This window comes from Ursus arctos, unplaced genomic scaffold (assembly GCF_023065955.2).
Source record: "Ursus arctos isolate Adak ecotype North America unplaced genomic scaffold, UrsArc2.0 scaffold_17, whole genome shotgun sequence".
Classification (NCBI taxonomy): domain Eukaryota; kingdom Metazoa; phylum Chordata; class Mammalia; order Carnivora; family Ursidae; genus Ursus; species Ursus arctos.
Window position 1 is genome coordinate 7,432,239 of NW_026622841.1, and position 27,461 is coordinate 7,459,699.

Below are 27,461 nucleotides of genomic sequence, written 5' to 3' on the forward strand. Positions count from 1 at the left end.
CTTAATTAAGCTCACAATCAAGGACTTTCCTCTAAATTGAAACAATTTGGCTTTATTTTCCTCATTCCACCATGGATTGGTGAACATTTACTCATTATGGAAGATTGTATTTTCCAAAGGCCCTCCGATTATATCCATTCCACATGCTTTTCTACAATATGACATTAACTCTCCTCCCATTGAGTGACGGATTCTGCGCTCTTCCCCTGGGCCTGGGTAGACCTTCATGGCGGCCTTACCAATGAAGTATGGCAAAAGGGAGACTCTATGACTTCTACCACTCGGTCATTAAAAAATGTCGTGGTCAACCTCTATGACATCGGCCAAAGCAACCTTTTTCATGAGACATCCCCAAAGGCAAGAGAAACAAAAGATAAAATGAATTTATGGGACTTCATCAAGATTAAAAGTTTCTGCACAGCCAAGGAAACAGTCAGAAAAACTAAGAGGCAGCCCACGGAATGGGAGAATATATTTGCAAATGACACTACAGATAAAGGACTTGTATCCAAGATCTACAAAGAACTCAAACTCAATACACGAGAAACAAATAAACAAATCAAAAAATGGTTAGAAGATATGAACAGACACTTTTCCAATGAAGACATACAAATGGCTAACAGACACATGAAAAAATGTTCAAAATCATTAGCCATCAAGGAAATTCAAATCAAAACCACACTGAGATACCACCTTACGCCAGTTAGAATGGCAAAAATAGACAAGGCAAGAAACAACAATTGTTGGAAAGGATGTGGAGAAAGGGGATCCCTCCTACATTGTTGGTGGGAATGCAAGTTGGTACGGCCACTCTGGAAAACAGTGTGGAGGTCCCTTAAAAAGTTAAAAATTGAGCTACCCTATGATCCAGCCATTGCACTACTGGGTATTTACCCCAAAGATACAGACGTAGTGAAGAGAAGGGCCATATGCACCCCAATGTTCATAGTAGCAATGTCCACAATAGCTAAATCGTGGAAGGAGCCGAGATGCCCTTCAACAGATGACTGGATTAAGAAGTTGTGGTCCATATATACAATGGAATATTACTCAGCTATCAGAAAGAACGAGTTCTCAACATTTGCTACAACATGGACGGCACTGGAGGAGATAATGCTAAGTGAAATAAGTCAAGCATAGAAAGACAACTATCATATGATTTCTCTCATCTATGGAACATAAGAACTAGGATGATCGGTAGGGGAAGAAAGGGATAAAGAAGGGGGGTAATCAGAAGGGGGAATGAAACATGAGAGACTATGGACTATGAGAAACAAACTGAGGACCTCAGAGGGGAGGGGGGTGGGGGAATGGGATAGACCGGTGATGGGTAGTAAGGAGGGCACGTATTGCATGGTGCACTGGGTGTTATACACAACTAATGAATCATCGAGCCTTACATCGGAAACCGGGGATGTACTGTATGGTGACTAACATAATATAATAAAAAATCATTTAAAAAAAAAATGTCATGGTCTTTCACCTTCTTCTCTGGCTTGGGGCACTCGCCCTGGGAACCCAACTGTCACGCTACAAGGAAGCTCAGGCCACACGGAAAGGGCAGGCATGCCTATGTTTTCCAACCAATGCCCAGATGAGGTCCCAGACAAGGAAGGAAAGTAGGAAAATAGAGGTTTGAGGTATCTAACTCATGAGAGAGAGATCTCAAGAGAAATGGCTCTACACTTGTCAGAGAATAAATTCCATTTTAAAACAGCCACTATGTGGGACAGCCAATTTGGACAGCTCAGTGGTGGCACAGATGACTCAAGATGAATTCCGCCCTCCTAGAGCGACATTCAAGGCCATGAGTGGCCATGCGTAGATGGTATAAACAATTTCATATAGTTATAAAAACATCCAAGCTCATTATTGTCTAAGACTCATAATGTAAATATATGTTCTCATTTTTATAGAGAAAGATCCTGAGGCTCAAAGACTGTGCACGACCTGTCACTTCTCACACAGGTGGTCAGTGTTGGCCACACCCAGGGTGAGCAGTCGGGGCAGCTGTCATGGTCCAGTCGTGTTACAAGGCCTGCCAATGCATGAGCACCACCACCTCCCCTCTACTGAGCAAGGCCACACAGCTGACACAGATTTGTTCCAGTAGCCTCCTCAGGGGAATAAAGAGCAGACATGCATAAATAAATAAACCTCAGGCCTGATGTCTTGTCTTTATTCAAAACCAAAAAATGATTCTTTTTTTCCCCCCTTTCTTTCTTCTCTGGGGCCCTCTTAGTGCCTGCCCACCTCTCTGGGCATAGGCCTGCCCTTCTGGCTCCTGTATGGTCGAACCACTGTGACATGAAGAGTCCGTGTTCCCTTCCCGTTGCGTCTTGTTAACCGCGGTTGCTGCTAAGCTGACTTGTCTGATTTTTCACTGTCCTTGCACGTTGGGTCCTCCTTCCTGGCAGGGGCCTGCTTTTCTTGGCTTATGCCTACTTTTTTCTAGAGCATTCTTCCACTTGGACAAACTTATATTTTCTTTTCCTTCCCATGTGTAAATAGCAGCACCTGGACAAGATCTCAAATTTTTCTAATTTCTGATTACATTCTCTTTCTACTTTATTGCAAAGTTTCATGATACATCACACGAATTTTGTAAGAAAGGTAATTCCACAAATACTCACTGAGCACCGGGCTCTCTGCTAGGAGGCGGGGAAACTGACATAGTTAGCTCAAGGATCTTTCAGTCCAGGGGGTAAAGCAGACGTGCAGGCAATCACAATAGTGTGTGTTAAATCACGTGATAGGCAAAAGCACAGAATACTACAGCAACACCCAACCAGTCTTGAGAATCAGGAAGAACTCACCCAGCTCAGGGGAGGGGTAGTTTGATACTTGGGGAGGTATGCTCCCAGCAGAAGGGACGATGCCCATGGAGAGTGGGAGGGCACCCCCCACGCACACAGGAGAGCTGTGTGTCTTCACTCTGACAGGCTCGAGGCACTTACAGGTGAAGACTGGAATTTAGGCTGATGGCAATAGGAATCAGAAAACGGCCCAGAAAGATGTAAAAATAGATCAAAGGTTTATTCCACAGAAGGAGATGGGCAAACGATAATGATGAGGACATAGTCCCTGGCTGCAAGGAGCTCATCACCTACTGGGAGAGACGGATACATTAACAATCGCTACAGAACAATTCATTCAGTTCTAAATATAGGGCGCACACAGGGCTGGGGGACCCAGAAGAGGAAGCCATTAGCACTGCCTGGGAGAGGAAAGAAAGGCCTTGTGTAGGTGACAGTTGAGCAAGATGAGGGATGAGTGGGTGGCCAGCAGTGCCGGCAGAGGGGGGTGGACCTTCGCGTGGGACCAGAAAAGGCCACTCCAATTCATAACGCAATATTAAGTGAACCAAATGTTCGCCATTCTCTTTACATTTCAAAGCCTCAGGAATTTGTCTCCTGCTATAAGAGATAGCAAACGTTACACTGTAACTGACTGCTCTCTTCTCAAGGATTTTGAAGGTTTGTTTGCGGAAGACACTCTATCTGGTGCATTCTAGAAACAAAAGAGGCTTTTCAGAGGTACTTGCAGAACCAGGAAGTTCTGACTGCTCATTTCTAGGGGCTATGTCCTCTGAAGCTTTGCGGCGTAATTACACAATCAGGAGCAAGTAGGACTAGTGTGGGCTGTACCAGGGTGGGGCACATCTGTACCCACCCTGGTCACTGTGACAAACTGACCCAGAAACCAAGTGTCCAAGTCACAGGCTTAGAAAGAAACTTCCTTCTCTTTAGTGGCATCAAATTTTGCAAAGCACTGAAATGGGGAGAGTACTACACTTCCTGTGTTCTTTGTACAGTCCAACAAATATGTTGCTTAAGCACAGAAAATCGTGGGATACAGGATTCTCTTCTTTTTTTAAAAACACAGCTCAATCTGGGTACACAGACAAGGTGTAAAAGAGCTTCTCTCTCTACTGACAGCTCAACAGCCCCTTTGCTTTGGAGAGAAGTACGATCAGAACAGACTCAGGTTGACTAGATGAGCGGACCTTGAAGGTATGTGGTGGTGGTTGTAGAAATGTTGAAATAGGAACGATACCAACAACTTGAAAGGATGGAGAGTCCTTTATCAGGGAATTACAAACAAAAGATGCAAGAATAGTAATATTAATAAAAGATAATATGAAATTTCACTTGAAAAAGTCAGGGAGTTATTTGGCAATGATGGAAAAAGATAGTATAATCTTTTGGTACTAAATAACATAGTAATAAATACGTATAAGAATAACTCCTAAAATATGCATGAGAATTTGGCAACACCTCAATCACTGTGACATCGTGGTTCTCGACCACAGGTGATTTTGTCCCCTCTGGGACATTTGGTGATGTCTGGAGACATCTGTGGTCATCACAGCTAGGTGGGGGAAGGCTACAGGCAGTAGTAGAGGCCAGGGAGGCCAGGGAGGCTTCGAGGAGGCTGCAAAGCCCAGGACAGTCCCACAACCAAGAGTTGTCTGTGCAAAACGTCCACAGTGCCAAAGAGCACAGATGCTGAGGACGGAGAAAGGCAAAGTGCAGCTGCAAATACAGACGGGTGTGGAGATTGCCATGTCCTGCATGGAGCTGTGTCCCCCAAAAGTTCTGTTCAAGTCCTAACTCCAGTGCATGTGACCTTATTTGGAAATAAGGTCATTACAGATACAATCAAATTCAGACAATGTTGTACGGGAGTCTAGAGGCCCTCATCCAATAACTGGGGTCTTTACCAGAAGAGGGAAATTTGGACACAGACATGCAGAGAAGAGAGCTCCATGGGACAACAGAAGCAGAAATCGGAGGGATGTGTCACAAGCCAAGGACTGCCGGACACTAGCAGAAGCTCAAGAGGCATGGAGCAGACTCTGTCTCAGAGCCTCCAGAGGGAACCACTCCTGCCGAACCGCTTTGATCTCGGACTTGTAGCCTCCAGAGCTGTAAGAGAGCAAGTTTCAGCTGTTTGAAGCCCCGCAGTTTGTGGTGCTTTGTTACAGTGGCCCCTGGAAACTTCCACGCACACAGAAATCCGTTCACCCCCAAGCTGCCCAGGCCTGTTGCTTCCTTATCATTAATGGCATCTCTGGTTTTCTCCAGTTGTATTTAAGACTGTGCTCACTCAGGAGCCTTTCATTATGACACTTTCCAAATTCTAACTTATTTGATATCTATAGATACATTTCTACCCCAAACTTAGCACCTGGGTGCGAGAACTACAGCCACCTTAATCCCTGTGGGGAAGGTTTCCAGCAGAAGACAAGCAAAAAGTGACCGCAGACTGCAGACCAGGGATGGCTCTTCCAGGCCCTGAGCCACCGTCCCTGCACCTCCGCAGTCTCAACAGCCATTGAGAACATGGGACAGGGAGGACATTTGCAGCGGCAACTTTTTAAAACTTCTGCCTTATATAAGGACCTTGTTCTCGGCTGCCTCATCTGTACGATACTGAACAGGTTAAGACCTGAGGCAACAGAGAGGCTTTACTGGAGGAAAGGGGTCTCAGCAGCACTTGACAGTGTCATTACATGAAACACCCCAAACAGAAAGCCTACAGTTGGCAAAATTGCAAAATAAAGAAACAAATCAAAAGAGGTAGGGGTGTGTGTGGGGGTGGGGGTAGGTGTGTGTGTATGTGTGTGTGTGTGGCTGTGAGGGAGGAAGAGAAGGAGGCAGGGAGAGCGTGGATAAAATACTAAAGCATTTGAGAAGAGAGGGTAAGAAAGATGGAATGAGTTTTCTTTTTTCGATGAAACCTAAATGACAGGTTCCAGACCTTAGCCGCCAAAATGGATTTCCCGCAAATACACGAATACGACGAGAGCCCGTGTCTGTTTAGCTGGGGGTGTTCTGTCCCTTGATCTAGTAATGCTGCTGCTTCCATACAAAAGCCCACAAGCTCGGCAGAGATTCAGGTCGGAAGGACACCGGGGCAGTTAATCACCATCTAGGAAAACAGGGTCACTTGGCATAACTTCACACGCACCCACCTTTTTGCTTAGATATCTGGGTGGTTTCCCTTGCATTTTCCTAAATGTCTAATTCATTTTCTCTGTCAAGAATGGATTCATATTGTTAAGGCTCCTTGATTGCTGTTTCTTAATTAAAAAGTCTTGATTAAAATGTTTTCGTTAAACACATACTGGCAAACTCTCAAATTATTTCAAAACATTTCATTCTTTGCTTTTCCGTTCCCAGTGCTGTCCCAGTCACGCTGTGGGGATTCATTTGTGACTTCGGATTCTTGTCAGGGAGGCATATCCACCAGCCAACAACAGATGGAGGAACCCTGTCAGTCACTGATGATCTCGGCCAAATCCTGAAGGGCCAGCATTTCAAGAAGTTGGTCACCTTCCAAGGTAACCCAAACAAAAAGAAACCAGGAATACCTGCTAGAGTGACAGCTTGCAGTAAGATGAAGGCAAAGTTTAACAGCAACAACAAAATCAAAATTATCTATTAAAAGTTCACCTTATCTTACCATAAAGATTAGGAGCTCTTTTCTTTTATCTCATTATCAGAGAGTCAAAAGGGGTTTAATAAAATTGTGCTAAATTATTTCACTGGGAAAAAAGTAAGAAATTACATAGTCTTTCTGATACAACTCTCTTCCCAGATCCTGAGGTTTACCCATTTAGAGTAAAACTAAAAAATACCTGACTTGCCCTTTATTTGATTCAGCATCTAAACAGACTATATTTACTTTTTAAGAAATAGCAGATCATATGAACTTCAGATATATTAACAGAGGAAAACAATATTTCACCTCTAAATTAGAATATATCTTTTGTTCTCTAAATACCAACAGAATATGTGTATTGTTGCTTACTACACTAAGGGCTAATTTCCAACTAGTTTTAAAAACTTTAATGTTAAAAAAACTTTAATGTTAATTTTCATAAATTGTCAAAGAAGCTGAAATTAAAGTTATCGAGTCATTCCACATTGACAGCAATACTGTTTTTCAGGTTATTTCAAATTGAGTTTGCTGTGATTGACCTTTTTTTATCCAAAAACCGTAGATTCTTCCCTACTTGAAAATCTGCATCCTAAGATAAAAGACATTATCCTTTATGAACTGCTGTAATGCACCAGCACCAATCACACTATTAAATGGCTTGGGCAGATAATAAGAACAAAATGCTGAACCTGTCAGCCCTCTGGTTTTATGGGTCTGCAGACAATAGAAGGCACAACAATGAAAGATCATGTGTTCCTGCACCCAAACACAAAACTGCAGAAACCCAAGTAATAAAGATACATGACAATAAGCCAAAGGGAAACTCTTTCTGCCAATAAGCTATATGGTGCAGTGTGAGACAGGAGATTTTTTTTTCCTTAGGATATAAGTGAAAATGTAATTAGGTTTGTCCTAAGAATTGGCTAACATTTTTCTCCTGTGCTGTGGTTTCTCTTAAAACCGTTCCTTTGTAATGATCCCTTGGCTCATATTAAATTGCAGACATAAATTCAACCAATGGCTACAATGGTTTTAAAAAGGATAGAAGGTATGGGATATTTGCTTGCTTCACTAAATGAACTTAAAACTTTATATATACATTTTTTGATCATTGCCTCTGACTCCTGGAGAATGCCGTTGCACGTTTCTATCTCCACAACAAAATGTTAGCTCCCTTTTTACTTTTATCTGTTTTTAAGCAGAAAAAAAAAGTAAAACCATCCTTTTACACTTATTAGTTTGATTTAAGAACACTGAATAAGCAAAATTATAGAAAATTTATAAATGTTTAAAAGGAAAGAAAAATTACGCTCATAACCCAAGCATAACAATTGTTTCTATTTTGCATATCTTCCACCTTCCTGTCCACAGTTAGTTTCTAGCATAATATAAATGCAAGTTTATATTCTGCTGCTTTTATTTAAAATCATAACAAAACACTTCTGCAAATGTCCACAGATGTAATTTCTACTTGTATAATAGTGACTTACTGCTGTGTGAGATATTTTGTTTCCTCCAATGTTTTACTACTATAGATGCGGTTACAATTAATACCCTTATGCTTCTCGAGCAGGAATGTTTAACCAGAGACTGATAACCTTTCAACAGCAGGTTTGTCATTCCAGCGACGGCGCAGGGGGCGGGGGTGGGGGTGGGGTGGGGGTGGGGGGAGGTTCAGGGGTTGGGGGAAAGGAGGGGGGTTAGAGGGAGGGATGGCACATTGGAAAACTTCAGTGTCTCTTCCATCCTTAAATTCTATGATCCCCTCCACCACCACGATATGCGGAATTCTCCTTGGCACTGTCCTCCAGCCTTTTTCTAATTGTCACAAATTAATTGTCGTAAGGTGATTTCAAATACCTTTTGGGAAAGTCACAGCTAGCATGAAACGAGGCAGTGGAGATAAAGGTCAGCTGGATTTGTTTGTTGTGTGTTCCATGCCTGCATTGCCATTATTACTTTTATACAGCATTAAAGATAAGCTAACATACTTTAGTGATCACAATAAAATAATTTTTAAAAAGCAAATGCACTTTGTACTAAGTATGCTTTCTGTAACTTCTTGTTTTGTATTCTTCTTGAGCAGTAATTGTCATCTCATGGATTTTATTTCTACTCATGGCTAATTATATTTTCTCATTCCTATAATCCAAATAATGTTGCTAATATTTTTTGTTTTTGATTCTCTGAAAATGTTTAAAGAATTCTAAAGCTTTTTATTGACCTAACAGTTCCTTGGTGTCTCACTGTAATAATAAATCCTCAATCAGATGCTTAGCAGGATTTATAAATGTCCAACTTCTAGTTGTGATGGACTAGAAACACCCATTTTAAAGGCTTTTGGCGTCATGATGGAGAAAAACACACTACACATCACTATTTAAGAAGAGGCAGCTAAGGGACCAAATTTCCGTTTTATAGTAAAGATTTCAGAGGAAGTTTTTATTGTATTAAAGACTACCATTTATAAGATGCTGTAAGATTTCTCTCTGGTCTGTTTTTTTTCAAAGTTGCAATCTATTATAACATTAGAACCTTTAAACTCCATGAGAACAGAAGTCTTATTTTCTTGTTCAGTGTAACCACCAGGGAAAACAGTCCAGTAGTTACTCAAAAGTTAAGCACAAAGTTACCATATGACCTAACAGTTCAACTCATAGCCATAAACCTAAGAGAGATGAAAACATATATCCACACAAAAATTTGTACATGAGTGTTCATAGCAGCATTACTCATAATAGACAAAAAGTGGAAAATAACTCAAATGCCCATCAGCTGATGTATCAGTGGACAAAGTATTGTATCTCCAGGCAATAGAATATTATTCAGCCATAAAAAGGAATGAAGGACTGATAGATGCAATACACTGATGAACCTTGAAAATATTATGCTAAGTAAAAGTAGCAAGTCACAAACAGCAACATATTGTATGATTCCACTTATATGGAGTTCCAGAACAGGCAAATCCCTAGAGAGAGAAAGTTGATTACCAGTTGCCAGGGGTTGGCAGGGAAGGTGGAATGGAGAGTGACTGTTAACGGGTATAGGGTTTTTTTTTGGGGGGGGGGCGGTGGAGAAGGGATGAAAATGTTCTGAAGTTAGATAGTGCTGTTTGCACAACTTCGTGAATATGTTAAAACCACTGAATTGCTCAACTTAAAAGGGTGAGTATTATGGTATATGAACTATATCTCAATTCAAAATACATATTAAAAATTTTTAATGACATCATAAAAAAATAATCCTGCCCAGGGGCGCCTGGGTGGTTTAGTCGGTTAAGCGTCTGCCTTCAGCTCAGGCCATGATCCCACAGTCCTGGGATCGAGCCCTGCGTCCAGCTCCTTGCTCAACAGGGAGCCTGTTTCTCCCTCTCCCTCTGCCTGCTGCTCTCCCTGCTCCTTCTCTCTCTCTGTCAAATAAATAAATAAAATATTTCACTAAAAATAATAAGAATAATAATCTTGCCCATTGCCTTGCAAGAAGAAACACATTAAATGAGGAAAAGAGGATTCTTAAGTTATAAACTCCTATATTTTGAGGGCAAATATGTCTTATTCATCTTTGTAAAGCCCAGGAGCTATTACGCTCCCTAGACTGTAGATTATACGCTCTGCATCAGGTAAGAGGCTTCCCATTATTGGTTAAGGAAAATGCAACTCAAACTCACCTAAATAATAGACTAATTATGGGTCCATTTGACTGAGAAAGTCCAGACTTAGACTTCAGAGAAGGCTGGGTCATCAAGGACCCAATTTCTTTCCTTATCTCAATTCTGCCCTTCGTTTTTTTTGGGGGGGGGCTTAATTTAATTATGTGACAGAGAGAGACACAGCAAGAGAGGGAACACCAGCTGGGGGAGTGGGAGAGGGAGAAGCAGGCTTCCCGCTGAGCAGGGAGCCCGATGCGGGGCTCGATCCCAGCACCCTGGGATCATGACCTGAGCTGAAGGCAGACACTTAACGACTGAGCCACCAGGTGCCCCTCAATTCTGCTCTTTTTAGCCAACTTTAACCCTTAACTGGATTCCTTCTTGTTCCTAAGATGGCATCCAGTAGTTTCGAGAGCTACAAGCTTCCTTATTTAAGTCTCTGGTAACTTACTCAAAGTCCAGGAAGTGATAACTCTTGGTCTTTGTTGGGCTGATTTAGGTCTTGCACCAAAACAAAATGAGTTGCTGAATCCAGCAAGATGGTGTCAAAGAATAAAGCAGATCAGCCCAGAGCTAAGAAGCAAAGCTGGGGTAGTTTTCGTGGTGTGAAAAAGAGAGCCACTCATTCAAAACCCCACCAGAAGAGAAAGGGAGAGAGACACAAGAACAAAGGGGTATTGATTCCAATTAGGAGGGCTTCTAAGCTCCGAGTGCTGATTATCTGGTGGTTGGGGGGTGGGTTGAAAATTCCTCCTGTTGCTGTGTTGTTCCTTAAATTTATGGGACAGAGTGCAAGTGTGCTTTTCTGAAAGATCCCAAGTAAGAGACTTCAGACTCTGTAGCAGGAGCGTTTAGGTGCAAAAGCAGGGCTTGACAATGATATGTATATTTTAAAAAACAATGGCAAGCCCTTGTTGGAAGCCAATCAATCTCACCAGTGTGGCTCTTCCGTCAGAAAGAGTGAAGAAACGGTTGTTGGAGAGGGAGCGTGTGCACTGTGCTTGGAACGCAACCACTGATGAATCCGGAAAACTAAGATAGGAGGATGACCCAACAGCAGTGTAGGAAGGTAGATGGCCCGGGGTGTGTGGGAAGCCCCAGATCTCTTGGAAACAGTTTTCTAGGCAAGAGACAACCAAAAAAATGTACCAGTTCACCTCAAGGAATTCATGTACAGATACTCTCCTCCTTTTTAAGTTTAGAGATTTGTAGCTTAAAAAACGACCGGATGCTGTCAAGTAGCGAGATAATTCTTTACTTGTTAACCAGGGTAACGAGGAGTACATTTTCATAGGAGAGATTCTTTGTGTTGGCAAGAACATAAGAAACCCTAGAGCGAGAGACTTTTTCAGGAAAAACTGTCCAGAGCAATTTCCAAATGACTGAAGTCTCCCCATCGAAAGGGACATACATGACCAAAATCGTCTCTCTTCATTTTACGACAGCCATTGTGCTTCCTGTTTCCAAGATTTTTCCAAGTGTAAAACTGATTTTTCAATTATTGAGTTTTTTCCAGCATATGGACAAACACACTAAGAGTTAACGAGTTTGTTGTCATGCTATTCCACGACCTTCAGAGCACAAGCTCCCAAGTCCAAGAGAACAAAGCCTTTCTCTGCGGCTCACTGGCTAAGTGACCCGGAGCCTGAACCCTCCATCCTGTCCCCTTCAAAGAGCACTGACAATACCCTCCCTCATAATGGGTTGCACTGAACGTCAACTAAAATAATGCCTATAAACCACTTGGTCCGGTGCCTAGAAACACCACCCAATAAATACTGTTTCTATGTTATGATTATGAGAGTTCAGAGGAAATGTGTTCCAAGCACTTGAAATGCAATCATTTATTTAAATGAGCCACAAGGCTCTAAGATGTGTACATCTGAGAAAGGAGGCAGAACTTCCTTCATCGATCAGATGCAGAAACTAAGGACAGAAGGGCCACATATCTCAGAGAGAAATGCACAGCTAGACACTTACCGATTGCCTATAGAGGCTAAAGCTGCCAGTTCAGAAGAACATTAATTCTTGGAGCCACTGACTAACTAGTAGAATGATAGAGACCCGGAAAGTCCAAAGAGGACAAAAATCAAGCCAAGCAATTATTTAATGATCTAGTTAGTTAAAACAGATCTCACAGACTCCTTATAAAAGTAATAACGATAAGAGCCCACATACAGTTTTTTTCCAGCCACTGGAATGATTCATTGTCATGTCTCGACGCATTCCATAGATTGACTCAGTAGACATTCCACATATTGACCCCATATATTGACTCACGGTCTTTACGGCAGCCCTTCCAGATGGGGACCCCATGGAACTGAGTAATCGAGAGACTGAGAAGGGCAAGTTTGGGATGCAAACCCTGGCCACATGTCTCAGTGTCCACCATTGCCCTCTTACCCTCCATGTACCCTCCTGCATGGCCCACGATGGTAGCCACCAATCATCTGTAGCCATATTTAAAACTTAAATGAACTGACTTAAAATCAAATAAAATTACAAATTCAGTTCTTCAACTGTACTAGCCACAATTTAAGTGCTATCAATAGCCACACGTGGCCCATGGCTTCCACTGGACAGTGCAGACAGAACCTTTCCATCACCACAGACACTTCTCCCACTGCCTTGTGCTCCTGACCATGACACTTCACTGTTCTGAGGACTTTAGCGGTCTGTCTGCTTTGCCTGTCTATTGTCATAGTCTCACTTGAATTAAAAAAAAAAAAAATCAGGTTATTTCATTCTCTATGAACAAGCAGCTTACGCGGGGCCTACAGTTTACACAGCTAATGTAGCAAAGCAATGAGAAAACACATTCCCTGCCCTGAGAAACTTAGAATCTACTTGAATAATGAATGATTTCTCTGAGGCCTATCACAAGTGGATAATGCTGTATTCTGGTGGGAAAACAATGTAAAGGATAGTAGAAAGGCATCACATTATAGGCAAATCCAACTCATAATACTAAACTGTTTGCCAAATACTTTCTTGCACTCTTGTTACTTAGAACCGTGAACGCGTTCTCCCACAGAATCATCAACACACATGGTGATTAGTTCCTCGTCTCGCCTGACCAAAGCCTATTTAACCGGGGACTCCCCTGAGGCATGGTATCATTTGTTCTTACAGGACCTTTCATCAGCTGTACACTGAGAACATGGAAACCGAGGACCTCTGAGGTACGTTCTGGCTCGAAAATCCTTTGTAATAGTGGTCCTTCTGGGAGGAGGATTTTGCATCTAAGTAACCCCAAAATTAAACTCAGGGAGGAGTCAAGAAAACACGACAGGCATAGGGACGAAGTGGAGGGTCGCTTGTGCAGATCCCATGGGAGAATCAAGCTGCACACTGTCTGGGATCTTGGATCCTTAACCAAAGTCAAAAACCCTGGAGGTGATAGGAGTGCTTGGTGCTGGCCATGCGTTTCCATTCAGCATCTTTTCTCTCTACTCTTCTTTCCACCTTCTGTGCTTATATTCTGCTCCTTCCTGTCTTCCACCTCCATCTGAAAGTGGTGTCACAGACTTTTCGGGATGTAAGTTTTTCATGATCTATTATGAGAATCAGGGACTGTGTCTTCCTTCACAGCCCCTCCTCCTTTTCTTCCCCCACCACCATTTCCCGTTCCTCCAGCTACCATCATGGGGAATTTTTTATATGTCAAAGCGTCCCACGACGTGTTTCATTCCTATCATCTCATTTAACCTCAGAGCAGCCCCATCTGGCAGGAGGACAAAAGCCACTTACAGAGAGAAAAACAAGGTCTACTTCACCCAGGCCACATATTAAGAGGTGGACTCAGGTGTGTCTCCAAGGACGCAAGGACGTTGCCTTGTCGCTGCAGGGGCCCCCCCGCAGTACCCTCCAACCAGGATTGCCTGGGACGGTGGGAAGAGCCTTACTAAGGAAATTGAAAAACCTGGTTTTCATCCTGGAATACCAGGATAACTTCAACTCTTATCTGCGGGAAATTATTGAATGTCTCTGGATTTCAGGTCTCTTACTTATAAAATGGGGAGTTGGGGTAGAGGATTTTTGAGGTTACTTCCGGCTCCAAACAAGGGTGCTGTGATACCAGTACATGAATATTTTAACTTTCCTCCTAAGTACATCACTTCTGCCGCATTCTGACAGATGACAACTAGTGTTTACTCATCGTCACTATGAGTCAGGCATTTTACATGCAGTATCTCATTCAATCTTTATCACAACCTTATAAAGTAAATACCACTGTGGAGTAAATTCATTTTATGATTCTGAAACCGAGGCCCCAAGTCTGAAGGACAGAGGCCAGACCCAAAGTCAAGGCATCTGTGTCTCTACCGAAAGGCCATGCACTGGCTCCCAGAGGGGTCCACAGCTCACACCCACCAACCCTGCGGTCAGACGCCAGATGCTGCACTTTCCATAGTACGCAGGTATCCAGCACGCAAGAGTCGCAACGCGTAAGTAGATTAACTCTCAGGCGGGAGAAAAAGAAAAGAACAGAGAAAAAACAAAGAGACTTTGATGAGCACCCTCCTAATAGACTTTGATGTAGCAGGCACACTCAACTTTTACCTGTCTCATTTACCCTACAGAATTAACTTTTATTTTGAATTAAGCTGACTTCTGTGAATCTTTTAAAAATCTTATGACAAACACTGACTGTAATAGCTCCATGAAGCTTAAAATCCCTAATACAGTTTGTTTTTTTTTTTTAAACTGGCATTTCTCTCTACCAGTTTAACATATTTTTTTAAGGGTGAAGGCAAATCCTGGCTCAATAATACCATCCAGGAATGAACCTTTAGCCTAGCCACACCTTAACTGACTAAAGTCCTTGAACATGAACAGCCTCATACAGGACCTGAGTCCCACCCATATTTGGCGAACAATAGTGGTATATGAGGGCAATTAAGATATTTCTGGAACTATCACTCATTATTCTCTTGGACTAGATCTCTCCTCAAGAAAGCAGTAAGACTACAGACTGTTTTCTTATTAGCTTAATTAAATGTGTCATATGAAAATTCCTCTTGTCGGGTGAATACATGGATAGATATTTGATAAAGCAAATATAGTAATAGTTTAACAATAGAACCTAGGTAGTGAATCTGGATGTTCACTGTACAATCCTTTTAACTTTTATATTTTAAAGTTTTAAAAATATTTGTTATGCATTATTGACTCCTTATATATACTGGGCACTGGTATATGCTGAAAAAGGACCTTACAGTTTAATGCAACAATTCTGCAGAACGGCTTCTACTAGACTTGGAACCCAAAGTAGAGAACCAGATACTTTTTCATTCGAAACAGGAAAACCCCTATGAGCCCACCCACCCTGGAAAGGACCCAATTATGTACCTGGGGGCTGTGAACAAATCAAAGACGGCCAAATGAATCTGAAAGCCAATCAAGAAGCTCCCTGCCCACTACCCATTCCCCCCCCGCACCTCCATATCACTTCCAAAAAACCCACCCTAAGTCAAAGTCCCTCCCAGATAGGACATTGACCAATCAAAGACTGTCTTGAGACTTCCTCTTTTTTCTCTGTAAAACCCATTGTCCTTTTAAATCCTTGTAAGTCTCTAGTGGAAGGAATCCAATAGTAGCTAACTCCCTTACTGAAGTACACTCTGGACAGACAGACTTGGATGAACTCTACTGTGGCCTTCAACTTTCTGGTAATCCTCAATTACCATCATCTACATGGTTAGTTAAAATCAGTTGTGACAATTCTTAAATAACAAATATCATACCTATATTTGTTTTTCCTCATAATTCCCCTCTACTTTGTATTGTTTTTAAGAGAGAAGAGGATAAAGTTACCAGTAGCTTGACCAGAATGGGCAAGGTACCTCCTTCAGAGCATCTTGCTTGGGAAGGTCCTCTGTAATGTCTGTCTCCAGGGGGAAAATGCTGAGAATCACTGAGTATTCAACTTTAACTCTGTATCAGTGTGTTAGTAAATGCTTTGCCCTCCCCATAATAAAGGACAAGGAAGTGTGAACAGTAATGGTTGCCTGTGGGCTGCGTATTTATGAAATAGTAACCTGAATAATCATGACTGAGTCACTCCAGCAGACTCAATAAAAATTGTTGCATTGGCCCATCTGCCTTTATTCAATCTGTCCCCTCCCATCTGACCAAACACTGAAATACTCATCCTGCAAGATTAATTCAAGCCTCACCTCATGCATGATGCCTTCTCTCATCATGCCAAATCAGATGGATTAACCTCTCCTTGAAACACTTATAGTTATAAGCCTTAGAAAGAAGGAAAGAAAAGGAGGAGAGAGAGAGACAGAGAGAAAGAGAGACATGAAGGAAGAAGAAAAACCTGTTCTATAGTCTTGTGGAAAATGGAGAAGATCCAGGATCCTTGCAAGGACATAACCTCAACATTATACTTTTTTTTTAAAGATTTTATTTATTTATTAGAGAGAGAGGAGGAACAGAGGGAGAGGGACAAGCAGACTCCATGCTGAGTCTTGAGCCTGATGCATGGCTTAATTTCAGGACCCCAAGATCATGACCTGAGCCAAAACCAAGAGTTGGATACTTAACTGACTGAGCCATGCAGAAGTCCCTCAACATTTTGCTTGTAAAGGTGACAGTCAAAATGGCAAATGACACTGTTCTGTTTCTTTCTCCTTTGCAGTCATCACATTTCTCCACTTTTGCCCAGAATTGCTGCTGCTCTTCATCTATCCTGTCCCTCCAATTTCCTCACAGAGATTCATGAACTATCAGTCACTTCTGAATCAACAAAGCTTCTACAGAAGGGAAGCCCTAGCAATGTAATGCAATAGCCCTTTCTGTCATCTGTCAAAGGCGATGTTGGAGTTTCACTGTTGGTATGAGATTATAAAATCTAATAAGAGAGGTCAGCCTAATATAAGCCAACCTGTTTTCTGACACGTTATTCAGAACTGGCTGATGTGTGGAATCCTGAGTGCCTCATCTTTGGATGTCTACATGCAGAACCCAGATAAGTTCCTCTAGGGCTCCTCCAGGTGGGAAGTTAGGAAAGGTGACTTCTTTAAGTCTTGCTAACTTGAAAATTCAAATAAGATCTCTAAGACAAAACTTAAAGTGTGGAGGGCGGAAGGAAAGAACAGGGAGGGAAAAGGTTAAGAGAAAAAAATATTTCAATTTGTATTATGGTTGCAGGAGGCAGATTCCATACTGGGTCCATCAGCTTGGAATGCATGTTACACTTTGGGCTCTTAGAATAAAAGCCTGGGATTTGTGATGTGGTCAGGCTGTGTGACAACATTTCTCTGGCTCTGTTTAAGTACACTGCTGACCTGCTGTCTCTGACACCATTGAGAGTGTTCCTCCAGACCCAGATAGACAGTTGGGTTGGGCACAGAAGAAAATGGGCCACCTGATGACTCAGAAGCTACTCCTCAACCTGGGCTCAAAACACCTGCAGGTCTACTCAGCCTGGAGGGGCTGGTTCCAAAGGGGAAGCCAGGATGCTGGGACCATGCAGGGAACACAGCAGTCCTGAGATGAATCCTAGACCCTCTAACAATCAAATGAATTTGGCTTTTGCAGAATTCATTTCATCATCCAAATGAACCTTCACTTCCTCACCAAAAAACAGAAATATATGTAACATTATGCATAAAAATTAGAAAACAGAGTAAACACAAATGAGAAGGCTACTATTGCTTACTTGGAAAAGAAAAGAAAATGGCAAACTCTTCTTTGACATCTGATCACTTTCACCTACATTTCCAATGGCAACAGACATTGAAAGCAATGTCTAACAGGTGGAATCACTGATGCCATGGTTTGCTGATGATGATGGGTGTGGCACAGGTTGCTAGTTGCTTAGACAATATCACTTCCTTATTTCTCCCTCCTTAAGAGAATCTCCACTTTTCCAGCTAGATCAATGTGTTCGGCTAAGAAACTATAGTCACCAGACTCCCTTGCAGCTAACAGTGGCTGTGGGACACGGTTCACGGCAACAAGATGCACGTTTCCTGGGATTTCTGGGAATGTCCCAAGTCCTGATATAGCTATTTATCCTTCCTTCCTTGTCTTTCTTTGTGTTCCTGGAGTGCTGACCTCATTCTTAGATGCTCGGCAGTTCTGCTTAAAGAACAGCAGAGCAGAAAGGCAACATGAGCCTGACCCGGGAGCAGCACCCTGGACCCCGAAATGACCACCTTCACACTCTTTGCAAGAAAAAGTAAACCCTTTATTTCTTCCAACAGTATCAGGGTTTCTCTGCTAAATCCATCCCAAGTAGAGAGTATCAATCAAGAAACACCAAAGTTTTCCAAAGTTCTTTGGGTTTTATCGATATCAAGTTCTGTTCCCTCTATTTTCAGATCAAGGAGAACATGCTCAGAATGATGTGCATTACACACATCATCACAACAACCTGACCACACTCAGAGGTTTTGGGGTCCTGTCATCTTGGTGATAAAGTTTGACTATAAAGACAGTCAAACTTCATCGCACTTCTCTTCCAAGGTAAACTGCTGAATTGCATATATTATTGAATACAATAAAAACAAAGAGACATGTCCATGATAATGATACCAGGAGATGTTTTCTATAGTCCTGCCTATGGGAAACTATTCTAGAAATAGTACAGAGTTGATTGTGTTATATATTGCCTCACCACAAGGTCATCCCATGCCATTCTCCAACCCTTTAGAGCCAAAAAATACAAATTTAATATAAATGCAAGAAAATGAAAAAAAAAAACTCCAACTATGGAGTTTATCAATGGACCTATACCAATCGTGCTGTGAACAGAAAACTTAACAGCCCAGGCACCTTTGGTCATTCAGAGCCTAGAAATAAAATTGTTCGCACCCAGTTCTTAGAATTAGAACTGCTACCCCTTTCATTGTTCATCCTGTATTTATAAAATCAGCAGTATTAATGACTGCCCACCACCTTCACGAGGCCGTTGTAAGAAACAGATCAAGACTCAATCTTTCCCCTCAATTGCTCAGCTTGCACACTTTGTGGCGCTTTACTGGGTAAACCTCAAAGCAATGCAAATAGACCTGCCCCATCCATTCATGCACAGAAGCTGATTACCTTTCAAGAAGAGTGTAACAAAGTTTGGAGCCCTGTTCTTCCATCCTCGATGGGATGCATCGGCGGTCCTGATGGTAAGTTTGTCAGAGTTCATTCCCAAGACTGTGGTAGGCTGTTGGCAGGCAATGACTTCTGTGAACAGAATAGAAGGGAAAGAAAGAAAAAGAACTTGTTAGTGGTGACAAAGCAAAACATTCCCTTTTCCAGCACCCCCTTGCTGCTCAGAGAGGTCAGGAGGCCCCCTTCTCCCCAAACAGATGTGAAGTAGACAGACTCTGGGGACAGATTTTTGTTCCTGTATAAAAGGAGACAGGTTTATGAGAAAAGCTTTCTCTTGCCATCTTGATAGACTCCCTATTTCTGCACTCATATAATGCCTTGTGAAGACTTGCTCTTTGTGGGTATGGCAACATTTTGGTGATGAGGAAGCATCAAACCTAAGGATAAAAACTAAACATGCTAGAGGTTGGAGCGAAAGGAAAGAAAGCATGGGACCCACATGGTATTGTCCCTAGCCAGTCTCGAAACACCTGCCTCTAAATGTCTTATTAAATTTACAATAAATGTCTTTTCTTAAAAGGTAGATTGTTCCACTCCGCTCTAGTACTCTACATCTAAAAGAACACATACTGACTCAGATTAAGCATCAGGACCTATAAAATTATAGGGGTTCTAAAAATATGGCACAAAAGTAATTCAAGAACAATGCAACAGTAACAGCCAAGTCAATGAATAACTAGTCTACCACAGCTTGCTAGTTCATGGAAATATTTACCTGGCAGAGTTCAAACAAGCTGGAACAACTCCAGAGCTCCTCAGCCTCCAGGTCAATTTAGAATGAATGTCAGACTTCTTTGGAAGGAATTTCAAAACTCTCCCTTCATTGAGAAAGTGCTTACTTACCCTACGGGCATAGCCACAAAGGCCAAGGAAATCATGAGAATTGTTTTCTGTATTTATATGGCAAACACCTCTGGACAGATTGACAATTTCATTTTGTTTTTAATAATAATGAAGCTTTGCCATTTCCTGGTGGGGACATGGTGGGATGAAGGATAATTATTGTCATTTTTGAAAGGAAAAGATACAAAGAACATGAAATTAAGTGATTACCTATATACCACAGTCAAAATGTAGCCCCATGTAGAGACAGCCAGTGAGCCGGCCGAGGTCAGAATTCAGAAACTTGAAATCCCAGTCTAGCCTCTGTCCTCGGGCACCCTCTTTCCTGATGACGCAGCAGACGCTGTGGTGAGTCACTCGGTTCCTTGCACCTCCCAGAAGCTAGGCCAGGATTCAGAGAGAACACAGATTAAAAAGGCATATCAAACCAGCTCATTCAAATCATTGTAATTAAAGTACCCTCGTGTTTTTTTACTCTCAAGCATTTAGAATAAAAAGGACCTGAGAAAAAAATATAAAGATGGCACCAATATAAAAGAATATATGAGAACATTAAAAGTCAGAGTGACTTTCAAATAGTGTCTACAAATTAAGGAAAAATGGAGTAACTGGAAGGAGCAGAGAGAGAAGAAATATTTTAGAAATACATTTATTATTCAAGAGTTAACTGGGGTTAAGTCAGCATTTTATTTTCATTTGCTAATAAGGCATGCTATGACTTTTTCAAAATAATGTGAGGTGACTCGAAATAGTCTACATGAACTATATAGTCCTCTAGAATATAAATAATACTGCTTGAGAGCAAATTCTTGCCCGGCCTCATGCTAGCTATGTGAGTTAACCTCTCACTGTCTTGGCCTTGCTGATCAAGTTCACTATGGGAGCAATAATGGCACCAACTCAAAATGTTCTTACTTCATTTAAGTGAGGAAGCTCAGAGAACACCAAGCAGGATAAATGCTCAAAACACTACTTTTCATATATCATTTTCAAATGACAGAAAATCACAGATTAGAAAGAAAGAAAGAAAGAAAGAGAAAGAAAGAAAGAAAGAAAGAAAGAAAGAAAGAAAGAAAGAAAGAAAGAAAGAAAGAAAGAAAGAAAAGAAAGAGCAACCGGGCAGCTCAATCCGTTAAGTGTCTGCCTTCGGCTCAGTCATGTGGGATTGTGGGATCGAGTCCCATATCGGGTTCCCTGCTCTGTGGGGAGTCTGCTTCTCCCTCTGCCTCTGCTTGCAGCTCCCCTGTTTGTTCTCACTCTCTCTCTCAAGTAAATGAATAAAAATCTTAGAAAAAAAAGAGTAAATGGATGAAGAGTTAATTTATCTGAAGTTTCTAGGGCAATGCCTCACCCAAAGTAAATACTATGTAATTATTTATTATTATTGGAAGAATTCAATAATATAATTAACAGATTTTTTAAAAAATATATTCAATATGTATTTATTTAATATAAACATTTGGAAGAGTTAAAGAATTGATCATAACTTAAGACATTAAGAACATCTCAATAGATTCTAAAAATTACACATGTGATGTAAAACACATTCTCTGGCTACACTGCATTAAGTAACCAAGAACTGTATATTACTTGGTAAAATTTGAACATCCTCTCCCCACCACCTAACCTTAATTCTAACCCTAGACATCTTGTTTTATGAAGGTGGGGAGCCGGTTGATTATTGTTGGTGTTTTTCCTGCCATGGAAACATGAGAAATTTCCCCCTTTTCTTTCTTAAGCAAGATAGTTAGTCTTAAAGTCCTTGAGTTCTGGGTGTCCTAGAAAAAGGCTAACTTTGTTTTGTGAGATGCGTTCAGGGAAATGAGTTTTGCTTGGAGAGTAATAGAAGAAGGTGACCCTTCTTGGAGAGACTGTTGGATTCCATAGATTAAGGCCTGCGGGCTTCTGTAAGACTTGGTTGTGGGCTGGCTCCTTGGCCTTCAGTAAGGAACCAAGCACCACGCGTTTTGGAGTTTGGGCCAGTATCTGCAAGACCAAATTTAATGTTGAGGGTGTGGAAGCTACCATTAGAAGCTGCCTTCTAATAAAATATTTTATAGTCATCTATTATTACATAACAAACTATCTCCAAACTTTAAATTGTTGTTGACTTAAGACAAAAATCATTGTATTATATCTCACAGTTTTGTGGGTCTGGAATGTGAGTAGGGATCAGCTGGGTGATTCTTCTGTTCCACGTGGTTTTGACAAAAATGACTCTGGTGTTCAGTTGGCAGATGGGCTGGCCTGGAGGGTCCCAGGATGGCCTCATGTGCATGAAGACTCACACACGCGTGCCTAGACGAGGATGGCTGAAGAACTAATAGAGCTGGGTGTCGTAAGTGGAGCACCATGCGTGACCCCCCAGCATGTGACGTCAGTGTAACCAGACATCGTACCTGGTGGTTCAGGACTCCAGGAGTGAATGAGGCAAAAGCAGCATGGCCTTTTATAATCTAGGCCCACATGCCACCTTGTGTCACTTCTACTTGTGACTGGTAAAAACCATCACAGGCCAGTCCAGATAAAAGCAAAGGGCACATAACCCCCACCTCTGACTAGTGCCAAAAATTTAACAGCCACTACTTTGAACCAGCACAACTATATAGACATGGGCTTAGACTGCTGGGAACATCCAAAATGGACTGAAAATCAGGGCCCTTCACCAATTTCAGGAACTACATAAGCCACCAGAATTCATATATAACAAGACTAATAGAAAGGGAGGCAGAACGAGGCCGACTGCTGGCTTAGTTCTATGTTTTTAATTACATTATGAAAATATCAACTCTTATTTTACTAAAGCTTTAAAAGTGTTATTTAAAACAGATTTATTCACGTAAAAAGTAAAATGTTTTACAAAGCTTAAATAAAATATCTCTTCCTCACTGTATTAGTTTTCTATACTGCTGCTATAACACATACCATGAACTCAGTGGCTTCAAACAACACATAGTTATTATATTACAGCTCTGTAGGTCAGAGTCTGACACAGGCCTCAAGAAGCTAAAATCTTAATGTCCACAGGACACCTCCTTTCTGAAGGCTCTAGGGGAGAATCATGTTTCCTTGTTCCTTCAGGTTCTTGGCAACATTGAGTCCTTGAGGGTGTAGAACTGAGGTCCTGTTTCTTTGATGCAGGTTGTTCCTGACTTGTAGAGGCCACCCACGTTTCTAGAGCCATGACCACTCTTGTGTCCACATCTCTCTTTCCTCTCTCTGACCTCAAAGGTTCCTGTGATTGGATTCACTTCAATAATCCAGGGTAATCTCTCAATCCCAAAATCCGTAATTAAATCATATCTGCAAAGTCCCTTCTGCCATGCTACTTAACATAGTCCTGTTTTGGGGGGATTAGGACAGGAGCATCTTTGGGAGTTCTGCCATTCCACTCTAACTACTCCCCATCCCAATCCCAAAGTCTTTTTTTGTTATATTACCAGTGTATCACATAATTTCTGGATTTTCTTGTTTAATTTAAGCCTTAACATTAAGATAATGATTAAACTCTTTTATGTGCCCACACATTCACACACATATATATTCCTCTTTCCCCCATTCATCCAAAAAGAGCTATACCACAATTTTTGGTTAAATCATTATTGGTTTACATTATTATAAGCAAGTAAATACAGTTTTTATAGATTTTATTTATTTATTTGAGAGAGAGAGAGTACGAGCCTGGGGAGAGACAGAGGGAGGAGAAGCAGACTCCCCCCTGAGCATGGAGCCCACCATGGGGCTCAATCCTAGGACCCCAAGATCATGACCTGAGCCGAAGGCAAATGCTTAACTGACTGAGCCGCCCAGGCACCCCTAAGCAAAGTAAATATTTTTATAACTAAAAACATATGTTATGCTATGATTATTTGTTTCCTGTATAATTTCTATCACTATTTGTCACCTTTCTTTCAGTCACTTAATTTTCTATATATTGATCATCCTGGAAGTTTTCATCAGAATTGGAAATCATTTCTCAATACATTTGAATGCTGCAAGAAATCAATCAGTTGTTCTCCTTGCTTGAAAACATGCCTCCTTGGCCTTATTCCCTTTCATTGGAACTTGGATTGATTGCTGTCCAATCTGTTATAGCTATCAAACTGGAAATATTCCTTTTTTTTTTTTTTTAAAGATTTTACTCATTTATTTGACAGAGATAGAGACAGCCAGCGAGAGAGGGAACACAAGCAGGGGGAGCGGGAGAGGAAGAAGCAGGCTCACAGCGGAGGAGCCCGATGTGGGGCTCGATCCCGCAACACCGGGATCACGCCCTGAGCCGAAGGCAGACGCCCAACCGCTGTGCCACCCAGGCGCCCCCAAACTGGAAATATTCTTTTAGTATCACTTCCAGGATTGCCTTTTCATGTCTCCTATGTTGAGGATCACCTGTCTCTTGATCTACTCCCTCTTTTTGCTGGAGCACATGCTCCAGTAACTCTCTGAGAAAAGGTCCATTTTTTTTTTAATTTTAATTTTGATTTTTTTAGTTTGCATGTCTTAAAATCTTTTTTTATTCAGCCCTCACATTTGCTTAATGTTTAGGCTTTGTATAATATGCTGGGTTGGAAATTTTCCTCCCCCATCTCTAAAATGATGTCAAGATTTGAGTGAGAATGGTGTGGGGAGTGGCCTGTAAGGTATATTATAGCAATGGAATAACAGAGAAGGTCAATTGTGAAGGGGCAGTTTACCAGAATGACATCTCCACCACAAGTACGTTCTCAGGCACATCATTTTTAGAAAAGAGCACATGGCTCTGGGAAATGATTCCTTTATACTACCTATGCTTGCATAGTTTAGGATAGTTTTCATGTACTTAAACTCTAGACTTTCATATACTTAACCAATTTGAACATTTCATATACTTAACCAATTTGAACATTGTTGTTCTAAAGCATCAACTATTCCTGGGAGAGGGGTACCTCTCTACCCAAGGAAGAGGTGGAGAGACAAAAAAAAAAAAAAAAAAAACCACTGGCTGTCTCATTCTCTCCTTCTTTTTCACTTACCATTCCTCAAGACCAGAAACAAAAAGCTTTAGAAAAGAAAAATTTCTTTCCTCTGTATCACATCCTCCTTTTACCCTATAAAAGTAGTTCAATGGCTTCTTTGTGATTCTGTTGCTTGATAACCTAAATTTCTCTAGAGTCTAGAATACTCAAATAAAATCACCAATAATGACAATTTTCATTTATTTTCCTTTTAAAATTTATATCAGAAATTTATATGATCCCCTTTGCAAGATATGGAGAATATAATATATACATCATAATTTTTTTAAAAGACTCATGATTTTTAAAGATTCAAGATAAGAGAAAAAAGAAAGACTTCAGTGATTTTCTAATCACCTTTATCATGAAAAATTTTGGTATATGCTTCTGCTAATAACAATTATTATTAATTTTAGTCAAGTTTTAAAGAAAGTAATCAAGTCCTAGACACTGGATATTATGGCAATGTTATAACCTTACTTTCCAGACTTTTATAATCTCCTTGTGGAAACAGGCAGTTTTACAGTGAACAGTTAAGCAGTCTATGATTAATCACTAAAAATGAGAGCTATACGCATATAATATCTGGCTCTGTATCATGAAAGACCTAGGCTATTAGCAAATGTTCTCCAGAACTTTATCCTGTAATCTATTTAAATAAAAAATAAAAGTTACTAAGCTTTAAGTTGGTGAAAAGTGCAATTGAAAAATTCATAGTAAAACTCAAACAGATTATCTTAATATATATTCAACTTCGGGCTCCAAGCATATTCATTTCCACCACAAGTTCTGAATAGAAACAAACATTATGATATTAAAATTGAATTTTTACCCTAAAGCTAACATGGAAATGAAAACTGAAAACACTAAGTACATTTATTTCTTTTACCCAGAGTTTCACTAAGAGTTTTAAGTTATTTGTACATTTAGACCTCTTCTATTTCAACTTCCTCTGAGAACAATAGAAATATATTCCCACCCTGTTACAGCCTTATCACCCAGTTCTATAGAGAAATCTTTTCAACTAGAAGAGTTAACAAGGTTAAAATTCAGATTCTATCAATTAATGATGAAGGTTAGCAAGTTAGTAGTTGATCAATGTCTAATTCTAAGTGACATTAAACATGTTTCATGCCCATGAACTAACAGCTCATATTCATTTAGTTAAATGCAGAATTCACATTTGATCTCCCTATCACGTAGCAAATGTAGACAGCTTGAAAAGTCATAAATGACTAGAAACAATGTAAATGTGCAGGAATTTCAGTATAGAAAAGCAGAAAGGAAAAAAAAATCAAGATCTGGTCCAAACTGTTCTAAAAACTAACGTTCAGATTTCCCTTTCTATTTGGCATTTGCTGAATTTCTAGATTCCACCAATTGTCTTTAAATTCTAAACATTGAAAAACTGCTTCCTCAGATGTAGCGGGGAAAAAAAAAAAAAGAAAGAAAAGAAAAAAAGGAAACTAAATTGCTTTTTAAAGCATTCAAAACCAACTATCAAACATCATTGCAGGGGAAATACGCAGCCAGTATTTGAGTGAGACCTCAAAGTATAAATATCAACTTCTGTATTCCATGCCTTGGCTCTACTTCCCAACTGAAGACTCCTAAAATTACATGGTTTCAAATAAGTGAATTACGTTTCTATTTTTCCCATAATCAAAGGATGCAGATCAAAGTTTGATTTCACAGTCTTGTTGCTTCCTGAAGAGGTATTCTCTCGAGAAAATGAGGCTATTGCCTGGGTAAATTGAGAGACCAGCTCAGAAAGTGATCAAAGCTATGAAAAAACTCGTTTTGTAAATTATTTAAGGACGTGCAAGCAAGCACATTTTATTGAGAGCCAAAAGGTCACATCAAAATACTGATGTATATTTTTGCCTCATGCTTCACCATATTTTTTTTTCATGACAGTGGTTTCATTTGGAGATCCCTAAGGAAGAGTAGGGCTGTACCGAAGGAAGCAAAAAGGGGTTGTGCATTTTAACCTTTAATGGAATAATTTCAGCAACTTACATTTCCTTTTAGCTTTAATCTATTCATATGCTAACACTGGAGGAAATATTTTGGGACTGAATCTCTACCCCCAAAAAATCAATTCTTGTTTTTGAAAAGGGACTTTTGTTAGCTACTGGGATATCATGCACAAGTGCAAACAGAATTAGTAAAAATGCTATCTCTGGAATAAAAACAAAGACTGGGTTGGGGTTGAAAGACTCCTGGGATGGAGGCCACAAGAGCACAGTAAAAGCAAATTAACTACAGGATGTTTTCCATCCAGAGTGGATTCATCTACTGACAATGAAAAGGGAAAAAGTTCTCTTGGTTATGGATTAGGTTTGTCTAGAATTTTTAAACAACCAAAATACCATTGTAGGGTCATATGCCCATGAGAAATATCATTA

General features: G+C 40.7%; 1 protein-coding gene across 1 annotated transcript in view; it reads right to left on the reverse strand.

The window, feature by feature from the left end:
- The window catches only part of SOCS6 (suppressor of cytokine signaling 6), a 122,047-nt gene that overhangs the window by 49,135 nt on the left and 45,451 nt on the right, over positions 1-27,461 (reverse strand). The window contains exons 4-5 of the transcript XR_008959766.1: positions 20,270-20,440; positions 19,157-19,288 (exon numbers count right to left, since the gene is read on the reverse strand). The gene's annotated coding sequence lies outside the window, so the exon portion shown is untranslated. The remainder of the gene's footprint in view (positions 1-19,156; positions 19,289-20,269; positions 20,441-27,461) is intronic.